We start from the raw sequence: 12,360 nt of genomic DNA, 5'->3' as shown, positions 1-12,360 counted from the left end.
ATCCGCAGCTAATCCGCCCAGTGTGAACATACCCTTATGAAGAGAAGCTGAATATGTCTAGAATAATGTGTCCCCGGTTTCGTGTGAGGACTGCGCGCTGTTTCCATGGAGTTACATCGAAAAGTAAACATCAGATATAACATCTGTACTAATCCCTGGAGATTACAACATATCTGCTTTTTGTATAATTGGACATATCAGGGGTTTATACAGCGGTTGATTCAATCGTCTTTCCACAAAAAATTCTCCGGCAACAGTCCTCTAGACCGGAGGGGCAGGGGGGCAAAACAACCTTTTCTAAGGCCATTTTCCATTACCTATAGGGGATATTATAAAATTTGCATTGAATGAGATTTATTTAAAGGGGTTTTCTATTCTACAACATTGATGGCCATCTGGGACCCCCACCGATCACACATTGATATCCGACTCATCATTGTTAAAAATCCCGAAGGACCTCTTTAATATAAATTTTTGCTGTGTTTATAAAATATTCCGATCCCCTTCGACTGAGTGCTCATTGTGAATTATTGTGCTCGGTGCAAGTGGGGTCATGTAAGCGCTACTGAAGCTCGGTTCACGGTAATAAATTCTGATTACTGCAGACAAGGAACATCTAAGAATACAAACTCCTGGATAGGATGAAATGTTTATGACGAGGGTGGACAAAGGTTTCACTTATACAAATAATCAGGTTTCTGGCTTCTTGCTGTTCTTAGAAAACCCATTTACGTTTTAGAGGATTTGTCCTCATGTTTAAATTATAATTATTAATGGAAGTTTATAATATATGCTCTTGGGAACATTCAATTGTATTGCGACTTTAATAAGTCTAAGGGGCTTGCCTGCTGCTGAAAGAGTCTTTGGGGTGGAGCTTGTAGAATTGAAATCTCGTATTGGCATTAGACATAACTTCTGCTTGCAAATTTTTTTTTTCCCTTAGGACCACTACAATTTAGTTGATTGAATACTTTGCATTCAACAGAAAGCGATTATTAATCTATTGTGCTGACGCTCTATTAAATGAACCTGTACGTCTGAGAAATGTTGTATTCAGGGGCATAGCTAGAGCAGGTACAGGGGTAGCAGTCGCAAACAGGTACTGGGGTCTGAGGGGGCCCAAAAGCCCCTCTGCCACATAGGAAGACACTAATATTACATGGTAGATATGGGGCCCTGTTACATATTTTGCATTGGGCCCAAGAGCTTCAGGTTATGTTTCTGGATGTGTTGTCATTCAGGTAGCCATTGCTAGAATTAATAATGATGTTCTAATTTAATGGAAACCCGCTCTCCATGCACCGACTTTCTGGTGATTTGTGCTTTTAGACCGCTACCAATCTGCATAGGCAGAGCTGCACTGTAAAGTATGGGGGAAGAACAAGGCAGCAGCCTGAACCTAAATTGCAATAGCTGCTGATCATAGCGTTGAATGGAACTACTAAGCAAATAGATAAGCGTTGGCCAGAGGTACTGAATTGTATATAAGTTGAAGCCTACAACTGGACATTGTCCTTATTAAGTATATCACTATCTAATATAAGAGGCGGCCGCTGTAATCTAGCAATATTCACATTTTATCATCCGCCTTATGAAATATGTGACATTTTACTACTCAGGATACAAAGTTCAATGACCTTTATATCAACTCAATATAACACTCCCAACATGTAAAAACAGTGGGCACAACTCCCAGCAGCTTATGTCCAGGAATGGAACCTACAAATACACCTAAAAACCCCTGGAATTGTTATGGATTTTTCATTTTTTTGTGAATAAAGCTTTAGGGGTGTTCCCCACAATCAATATTTATCACCTATCCACAGGAACCCTGGGATCCCCACTGATCGAGAATGATCTTACCTTGCCCTTCCTGGGAGCCCCATAGGAATGGAGCGGTAGTGCGCATGCTTGACCATCGCTCCATTCATTTCTATAGGGCTTCGAAAGATAGTGGAGCGGCAGCCCCGTAGAAATGAATGGAGCGGTGGTCAAGCATGCACACTACCGCTCCATTTCTATGGGGCTCCCAGGAAGGGCAAGGTAAGATCATTCTCGATCAGTGGGGGTCCCAGCGGTTGGGCCCCCACCCATCAGATATTTATTGAGAAATAATGATTAGGGGAAAACCCCTTTAATCATTGTAGCATGAAAAGTTCTACAACTTTCTAATATACCTTGTGGTTCAATTTCTTACCGTTTTCAAGATCTCTGCTTGCTTTAATGGCTTTGTTTGGGATTGCAGCTCAGTCACATTCTCTTGAATGGGAGTACGCTGTAGTACCAGGCTCAGCCACTATCAAATGTACGGCGCTGTGCCTGGTAAGCAATAAGGGGAACGCCACTTCAGTCAGCTGATCGGTGGGGTTGGCGAGAGTCGGACCCCCACCTATCTGATGTTGATGGCCTATCCTTAAGGGTAAACCTCTTTAAGGTTCATTTACATAAAACGAGAAAACCCCATTAAATAAAAATAAATCTAAAAATGTAAACGTGACTGATGTGGACCGTTGACCCTCGGTGATTGTAATGACTCGAGCTCTGACATATGTGTATGTAATATATTTCTTGAATTAAACCATTTCTCTGAAATCTAGAAGGATATAGGACTGTAGGAATATGTCTGGCATTTCCTATATTTACATTAGTTATTATACATTCTTGTCATGGATTTCTTGGCACTTGCGATATTACAGCCAGCGGCCATGTTGAGGTTCAGGACTTAATAACATTTACTGTATGTCGTATCTTGTATGACTGCAGTTACACCTCCTGTCACAGTGATCTTTCAATGTCCTACATACCGGTGAGAAGATCTTATTGCTAAAGTCTATGATCCCGGGGACCACTAATCTCTAAAACAAAAGGTTCTTTAGAGCTTTGACGCTGCTCAGAAATGTCTTAGTGGAAATCTGACCCAGACTTCCAATGGTCTTCTTACACGGGCCGTGTAAACGAGCGCCGATCAACGAGACCACTCGTTGATCGGCGCTCGTTTGCTCCGTTCAAAAGGAGCTATGCATGGGGTTGAGCACTCATTACTACGATCACTCGTCCTCAAACATTTCTATCATGTCGGCAGTGCGGCTCCCTGTTTACACAGAGGGATGTGCTGAAGACAACGATAATATTTCATGCTGCGTAAATGATACGATCAGCCGATGAACGAGTGTTTGCTCCTTTGTTATGACACTTGAAATTTATCTCTGGGGCCTCCCGTTTCTCTTGATCATCTTTGACAAGTTTCTACACCTTGGTTGGAGTCCACCTGTGGTAAATTCATTTAATTGGACATGATTTGGAAAGACACACCCCTGTCTATATAAGGTCTCACAGCTGACAATGTATATCAGAGCAAAAACCAAGACATGAGGAGGAAAGTACTGTCTGTAGAGATCAGAGACGGGATTGTGTGGAGCCACAGATCTGGAGAAGGGTACAACAAAAATTCTACTGCACTCAAAGTTCCCAAGAGCAGAGTAGCCTCCATAATTCTAAATGGAAGAAGTTTGGAACAACCAGGACTCTACCTAGAGCTGGCCGCCCCACCAAACTAAGTATCTGAGGAAAAGAGCTTTGGTAAAAAAGGTGACCAAGAACCCAATGGTCACTCTGGCTGAGATCCTGTGTGCTGATGGGAGAAACTTTCAGAAGGTCAACCATCACTACAGCGCTACACCAATCTGGGGTTTATGGTAGAGTGGCCTCTCCTCAGAAAAAGACAAATGAAAGCCGCCTGGAGTTTGCAAAAAAAGCACCTAAAGGATTCTCAGACTGTGAGAAACAAGATTCTGTGGTCTGATGAAACCAAGATTGAACTTTTTGGCCTGAATTCTAAGCATCATGTCTGGAGGAAACCAGGCACTGCTCATCACCTGCCCAATACCATCCCTACAGTGAAGCATGGTGGTGGCAGCATCGTGCTGTGGGGTGTTTTTCAGCGGCTGGGACAGGGAGACTGGTCAGGGTTGGAGGAAAGACGAATGGAGCAAAGTACAGAGATATTCTTAATGAAATCCTGATCCAGAGTTCTCCTGGACTTCAGACTGGGCCGCAGGTTCACCTTCCAACAAGACAATGACCCTAAGCACAAAGACGAGACATCACAGGAGTGGCTTAGGGAACAACTCTGTGAATGTCCTTGAGAGGCCCAGCCAGACCCCTCACTTGAACCCAATCAAACGTATCTGGAGAGACCTAAAAATGGCCGTCCACAAACGTCACCATCCAACCTGACAGAGCTTGAGAGGATCTACAGAGAAGAACTGCAGAAAATCCCCTAATCCAGGTGTGCAAACCTTGTGGCATCATACCCAAGAAGACTGGAGGCTGTCATCGCTGGCAAAGGTGCTTCAACTAAGTCCTGAGTAAAGGGTCTGAATATTTAGGTCAATGCAATATTTTAGTTTTTCCTTTTTCAATAAATTAGCAAAGATTACTAACGTTCTGTTCTCACACTCTCATTATGGGGTGTTGAGTGCAGAAAGATGAGGAAAAACTTGAATATTTTTTTATTTTAGCACAAGGCCTCAACATAACAATATGTGAAAAAATTGAAAGGGTCTGAAGACTTTCCGAATGCATTGTTTATATATTGGTGTCTGGGCTGGTCACTTGAGACTTTTCAAGAAAGATCATTGCCAATTTAGGCGCACTCTGTAAAAAAAAAAAAAAAAAAAAGTGTGCCGCCGCTGCTTTGTGAAAATGTATTGTGTGCTATCGGATATCGGTGTCTTACATCATATATTTGTATGAAGATTCCTTATTCTACCTATTTGGACCCTACAGCGTCTACCGTAGAAACTGGGGTCAGTCCCTCAATGCAAGTCTATGAGACTCACATGGAGGCTTTGCGAGTCCGTCTTCCGGCCCCTACAGCAGACGTTGTAGGATACAGAGACTCAGAATGACGATCACGTGATCCTGACGGCGGCCTGGAACGTGGCGGCATCCCATGAAATCCAGCACCAGGTAAGTGAACACACGTGTCTACGTTACATTGGCAAATGAGGGGCGAAAAAAAACCTTGGTGGGGTCTTTAGACCATAATTCCCTGTGGGTTCCTGGTCAAATTTGCTGTGTACTTTTACGCATCATATCCGACTTGTGTGATACCTTTAAAATGATACAACTGTACCAGAGGAAGACCTACAAATAGGTGAGACCTGTGCTGCTGCATAGGGGCCCAGTAGGTAGGGGGGGGGGGGCACTGTCCCCTTCCTACTGTCTATTAAGTGGCATAGGTCACAATTACTTGTGGATATAAATGGGGTGGTATTTGATGAGCTATTGATTACCGTTCTTGCACGGTCTATATCCGCCCACGCTTGCTCTACAATCAGCGAGACTGGTAGCCATTTAACCTCTGTAATGGGTATTGGTACTTGGCCAAACAGAATGGAGACTTAATCAGTCAGATACTTATAATCTGATATTTTACCTAAGATAAATGTTGGTATTTAAAAGAATAAACGCAGCGAAGATGACCGGAGAGCGTGAGAAAGATGGGGGTGGGGGATGGGTTACTGGCAGCAAAAAAAGAACTTTCACAGACATTTCGCTGCCTTAAGCCATTTTATCTTATTTATATCCATGTGATAAAGCTCTAATAACAGTCAAATTTTAATGGTACTTGTGTCTGTTTCACAAAAGAAAAGCAAAATACGTTTTTGTAGCTCCAGTTATATTTGTGAAATTGGAGCATATGCTTTAAAGGGGCAAGCAAATATAATAAAATAAAACCCAAAAAGTATTGTTAATGATTGTAATGTGTCTTTTGGGTCTGGTTCTCCGTCTGTACTGTATTTCACTTGCTTGACAGCTGTAGTTTGTGCTCCAGAGCTGCTCTTCCTGCTATAACTGGACAGCCAGCTACAACTACGGTCAGCCATTTTGGAGGCTATGAAGCTGAGTCACTTGGTCACCCAGACAAGTTTACACACTCTTGCTCTCTTGGCTATATATTGGTCAGTGTTGTGCATGCTCTTTGTTATGTCCCTGTGTCTTCTCTGCCTGCTTGGATTGATCTAAATGTCAACATGGCAGCCCACATACGCTCTAGAAGCTAGCCATGCCTGCCCCTCCGTTCAGGCATTGTATAATATTACCATATTGTGTAACCTCTTGTGCTGCAGCCAGTTTGTTGTTGACCTACCAGGGCGCTGAGTATAAGGGAGGATCTGTATCCAGATGACTGATCTGTGGTCCACATCATAAAGGGCCATGCTGGGCCCTATATGGAAGCCTGTCGAGTAGCGGATCTATAGGGATCATAGTCTTTTATAGATATGCAGTCTCCGACAAACATACACACACACACACCTACACATACATACACACACACACACACACACACACACATACTGTTTGTGTGTGTGTATATATATATATATATATATATATATATATATATATATACATTTTGGGGAGACAACATATGTCTTGGGGCTATAGCCCCTGACTTCTTAAGACCTTCGCAACGTCCCTCGCTACTAGTGCTGCATTGGTGGCTCACTTAGGCTGGATTCACACGAGCATGTTACTTCGATAATGGATGGAACGTATTTCGGCCGCCAGTCCCGGAACGAACACACTGCAGGGAGCCAGACTCCTAGTTTCATAGTTATGTACGACGCTAGGAGTCACTGCCTAGCTGCGGGACAACTGTCCCGTACTGTAATCATGTTTTCAGTACAGGACAGTAGTTCCACGGAGAGGCAGGGACTCCTAGCGTCGTACATAACTATGATGCTAGGAGCCCGGCTCCCTGCAGTGTGTTCGGTCCGGGACTTGCGGCCGAAATACGTTCCGTCCTTTACGGACCGAACATGCTCGTGTGAATCCAGCCTTAGGGGACCCAGCGATGCAGTTGAAAGATACTGGCCATTGACCTTAAAGAAGTTGGGTAGAGGGCCCAATAAGAACTGTATCGGGGCTTTAGCTACGCCCCTGCCTCCAGTGGTGACATCATTTCGTCAAATAACTGAAAAGATGCTTGAAGTAATATGATTAAATGAATAATACCGCTTCCCCTATGTGTTGCAAAGCATTGTGGAATTTTGTGTGAAAGCTAAACACTTGTTTGTTTCAGTGTGTTTTTTTTTTTTTTTTTTTTTTAAAGCCTTTGAGTCACTACAGGAGTAAAATAAACACTTGTGTAATGCTTGAACTGTTAGGATTTTAGAATAAGCTGTCCATCTACGAACAGCCTGTTTCCACCTTGTTTCTCCTCTGCAGTGCCGGATAGGTTGTTACATTATTTTAGGTTGAATATCTTCATTAGCTGTTTTACTGGCAGCGATGCCCACCAGACATCTATTCCCCTTATAGAGCGGTGTCATGGCCGTCAATTGCCAAATAGTTAAAGTGCATCTTGGTTTATATAACTGTTAGAAGCATTTTTGTCGTCTTGGGTAGTGAGCCGCATGTCTCCACGTTCGTAAGAGTATTCTTCAGATCTGTAAATACAGTTCAATTACGTTACAGCGCACGTCAGACTAAGTACAGCTGTTTACTTTTACAGGAGACTCGGTTAAAAGTCCCATATCTGGGAAACATTTTCAAGTCATTAATCCCGAAGACAGTGGTCTCCAACCTGTAGCTCGCAAGATGCAGGTTTTCTAAAACATCGGCCCTGGACAAGCAGCAGAGTAGGGGCCCTATTATCTACATCACATATACTTATGCACTTTTCACCTTCATATTTGTTGGCGAGTACTGGCATACGATGACAAAAATTATTTCAACACAATTCCCGCACGATGCTGCCATTCAGTGCCCAAGTAATACCTCCATATAGTATCAAAAAATTAACTACCATATAGTGCCCACATAACGCTACCATACAGTTAACACTCGATAGTGCCATTAAGTGACCAAATAATGCCTAAAAAATGGGTAAATACTGAAGGAGTTAATAGTAAAATCCATGGAGGTCAAGGCAGAGAAGTGGTGGTCCAGGGCAGTGAAGGTTTACATGCTCCACTGTCAGGTTGCTCCTGTGGGTCCAGTCCATGGGGGGCCACCTAAGAAGTTGCATGGCTTGCCACTCCCTAAAACCGGTCCTGCTCGCCGTATTTGATCATGTTGGATAGGTCTTGCTGCTGGAAACCCTGCTCTTAGCCAACTATTTCTGGTTAACGGAGCAGCTTCCAGGGGGAGGGCCATCCAGGGGCATACCGCTTGTTTGGACAACTAGGCAGTGTTCGGCCTTCAGTAGGGACCGACAGCTCTTCACTCGGCACCGTTCAACCGGCACAAGTATATAATAGCTATAATGACTATGATAATTATTGCCTAGAGGCCCTGATCACTCTCAATACGCCCCTGGAGCCGAACCACCCATTGTTTACAATGTCTGTCCCTCTGTGCTTCATTGCAGCGATATCTTCTAAATACCGCTATCGGTTTGAGCCAATGGGTAGAGTCTGGGGTGTGGGATACCCGCATTTTGTAAAGATGCCCTAAAAGGGCATTTCAAAAATAACCGATGCCATTACAAAAAGTTGCACAATTTGTAAAAATGTTTTTGTATTATAATTTTTTTGTAATTGTTTTTCTAATCTAGCTTTTTTTTTTTTTTCAAAAATAACCGATGCCATTACAAAAAGTTGCACAATTTGTAAAAATGTTTTTGTATTATAATTTTTTTGTAATTGTTTTTCTAATCTAGCTTTTTTTTTTTTTTTTTTAGGAACAGGACAAGTACAAGCATTTGTATGATACTTTCCCTTTTAAATTAAGAAATCTTTTTGTTTGTGACAAGTGTGGGAATTCTCCAGAAAGTCGTATAACCCCTGCGGGAGCCCTCATACAGGATGTGTAGCATGAAGTGTATATAGTCTTCCACGAATATGTTGAAATGCAGCTGATCTATCCACTACTAGATGGACATATGTTTCTAGGTCCCATGGGTGATTCATTTGGCAAAAGTTAAAGGGTATTTTCCTAATCAAAACTTCCTGTAATGCAAGAAATGGGTGTCATTATGTCCAGCGTGTAGTGAATGAGGTGACATGTGTGAGAATATTACTTCTAGAGCTTGGATAGAATTATAGTTGCTTTCTTCCATTAGTAGCGCCACACCTGTCCTCAGGTTGTGTGTAGTATTGCAGCTCAATCTCAATCACATCAGTGGAGCAGAACTGCAGTAACACAAACAACCCGTGGTCAGATGGGGCGCTGTTTTAGAAAGAAAATAGCTGTTATTATTTTGCTGGGAAAACTCCTTTGATTGTCACGTGTCTTACAGAGGTACTAAGGTTATCATATGTTTAAATTAAATGTAGTTATAGGATCAGTCACGCTTAGGCCTTGAAGGGGGCTGAAAAGCACCTCTGAAAAATAAGACAACAGTATTATAAGTAGTAGTTACACATTTTGCATTGGTGCCTAGGAGCTTTGAAGGGGCTGTCCAGTTTAGGGGGCTGTTTGTTATAGTAATGACCTATCCGCAGGATCCAAAGGGGTTGTCTAAGATTAGAAAAAACTGTATCCTTTTTTTCTAGAAACAGCGCCACTCTTGTCCACAGGATGTGTCTAGTATTGCAGCTCACACCAGTTACGTGAAATGCAATACCAGACGCAGCCTATGGACAGCCGTGGCGCTCTTCCGGGAAAGAAAACAGAAAAACAGACCTTTTTTAAAAAGACAAATTCTGGACAACGGCTTTTAAATCAAATTTTTTAGACCTCAATTGATAGCCGTTATGTGCAATATTATCATTTGTGACTACATGGGTAACAATCAACCTCCCCTTCCCCACTGAGTCCCATTTCGAGTCCTCCACCTGTTTCCTGTTTACTCCCCGAGTCAGCAATAACCAAATTCTTGCTCTGAGAATCTACACCCTGGAACAGTTTGCAAGAACATAACGCTCAGTGCCACATTACCACCACCACTGACCATGGCTGCTCTCCAGTCCCCGTCCTTGACACTGGGTGCAGAGTCCTCAGTATTAAACATTTCAAGCCCTGAAGACAAGAATGTTATTGTTAACATTGGCGGTAAATAAGCGTAGACCTTCTGTCCGTGGGACGCCCATGGTCTTTGTATTTGGGAGTGGGTTAGCCAGGAGAAGCTCGGTAGTCGTGTTTATGCCTTTGATGTGGGATGTAAACCTTGATGGTTAGTCACGCATTGTAGACTTTTTTTTTTCTTTAACCTTATTTTTTTTTTTTCCCCCTCCTTTTGGTTTTATTTTGTTGCAAGAATAGTTTAACTCTGGTGTTTAGGAGCTGCTGCCTCCATTCTTTTCATTGCTTTATATACGGGTGTATATAAGGAGTCTTTGTTAACCCTAAGAAAAGTAGGGATTAAGTCTTTATTATAATTTATGGGACAGCCCTCTTTTGTTCCTCCTTGTACCCTTCAAAACCATGACATTAAAACATTATCCAAGAAATCCAAGGAAATCTACATAGCTTCTTGAAGATCTTATGGTGTCACAGGGCCTGTTGCAAAGCAATGGGCCAAACCTCCCCAAAAATATCTGAGTTTTTCTTACAGAAAGGTCACTTTATGGCCCATCAGACTTGATTGCCATTCGAGAGATCTCCACAGCTCCCCTGGTAGACTCTAGCTAAGCCTTAAAGGGGTTGGCTGGCCTGAAACAAGCTGCCCAGGAGATGAATAGATGGTCACATTGTGTACGATCACTCATTTGTAGTATTCTATATAGTACCGATCCAAATGAGTCCTCCAGAGGGAAGCCTCTCTCTGCCCTGGGTCATCGGGAGAGGTCCCGAGCTGGAGTTGGTTGCTTTTAATGATCTCTGACCAGGGCTTGGCCTCTGGCACATTTTCTTGTATTACTTTTGGTGCTCAGACCTTGAAAATGTTGGACTATGTGGTGATCGGAACGAGCTCTGGACCGTGTTTTGGGAATTGATTGAGTTCTTTTTCTTGAAATTAGGCAAATGCAAGGAACAATACCTCCTTTCAGATGATAGATCCCGAGTAGCACATAGATGGGCAAAAGCCATTTTTGATATGGGGTTCCTCTCGATGTATGTCTCATGATAGGTGACTCTTTTTGTAGGTTCTCGCACCTCAATCTTACTTATTCTGAATGCGACTGCCTCTTCTGTGCATCGTTCTTCCACATCATGTCTTGATTTTATCAATTTTGGTCGTAGCTCAACAAACCTAATATTAGATCAAGATGTTGTTTGTGTTTGAATTATTAAATTCCATCCGGCTTGAATTGCGTGACAGATGCCTCGCTGCTCGCTCCCTGTGGTTTTTGTTAACCGTGAAACATTTAAGATTTTCCTAAGATCATCAAAATACCAGTAGATATAAAGATGAAGGGTAGGGCCGGCCCTGCGGTGAAGACCAGATTTAAGGTGATGGCACCTTAGTGGCATCTCTTTCTAACAAATACTCCATTAATACAGTATATGGCCAAAAGTATACGGACACCGGATTATCACTTACATGTGGGTTTATTGAACATTTCATTCCAAAACCATTGACGTGCAGTTGGTCGTCCCTTTTGTTACTATATCGGCCTCTACTCCTCTTGGAAGGCTTTCAACTATATTTTTGGAACATAGTTCCGCCGTTCCAATTCCCCCAGAAGGTCTTCTATGGGGTTGAGCTACAGGGAGTTTCTGCACTGTGACCTATACATTCAGTCTGATGATTGTGCAGGGCACAGGGCTTGTGCCCTTGTGATCACCCACCGGAGGGCGGCTGTAAGTTGACAGCGCTAAAATCTGGAATTACATTGTTAAAAAAGTGAGGGGCTCCCTATGTTAATGGGTTGTCTCACCGCAGGCGCCCATTTAATATCAAAGCTGCTGTGGCGATCAGCTGGACACCATGAGTCTGGCCACTGCAGGAGAAATGCAGAATTATATGGCACTCATTCAGATGAGTTGCCATCCATGATATACATGGACGACTCCAGTCAACCAAAGTGACAGTCACTGCTGGTTATCGTCTCTCTGCTCTGGGTCATAGAGGGTGTCCTGAGCAGGGGGCCCCCATCTATGATACCCCTATGCCCTAATAGGACATATGGACAGGGGTTGCCTTCATGAGACCATTCCTTTAAGGTCCTGTTCCAATTGACGTTGTATCCATGAACTAGGTTATGTGCGCACTTATACGCTCTGTCCTTTTTTCCAACCAGGGGGCAGTCAAGCATTGATTCTTCATGAGAAAACAACAAATAACCATAATAAAAAAATAAATTAGCGGGTTGTTGGGTATCTCCTAAAACAACTCAACTTATCCTGTAAAAAAAAAAACAAGGGCGCATACAGTTATGTTCCCGCTGCTGCCAGAATGCAGGAAGGCACAAACTAAAAAAGAAAAACCCTCTAGTCTTTGAGGTCAAAACGGGCTGGGTCCTC

This window comes from Rhinoderma darwinii, chromosome 12 (assembly GCF_050947455.1).
Source record: "Rhinoderma darwinii isolate aRhiDar2 chromosome 12, aRhiDar2.hap1, whole genome shotgun sequence".
Taxonomy (NCBI): Eukaryota; Metazoa; Chordata; class Amphibia; order Anura; family Rhinodermatidae; genus Rhinoderma; species Rhinoderma darwinii.
The sequence above is the reverse complement of the archived record's forward strand: the minus strand, read 5'-3'. Positions refer to the sequence as shown.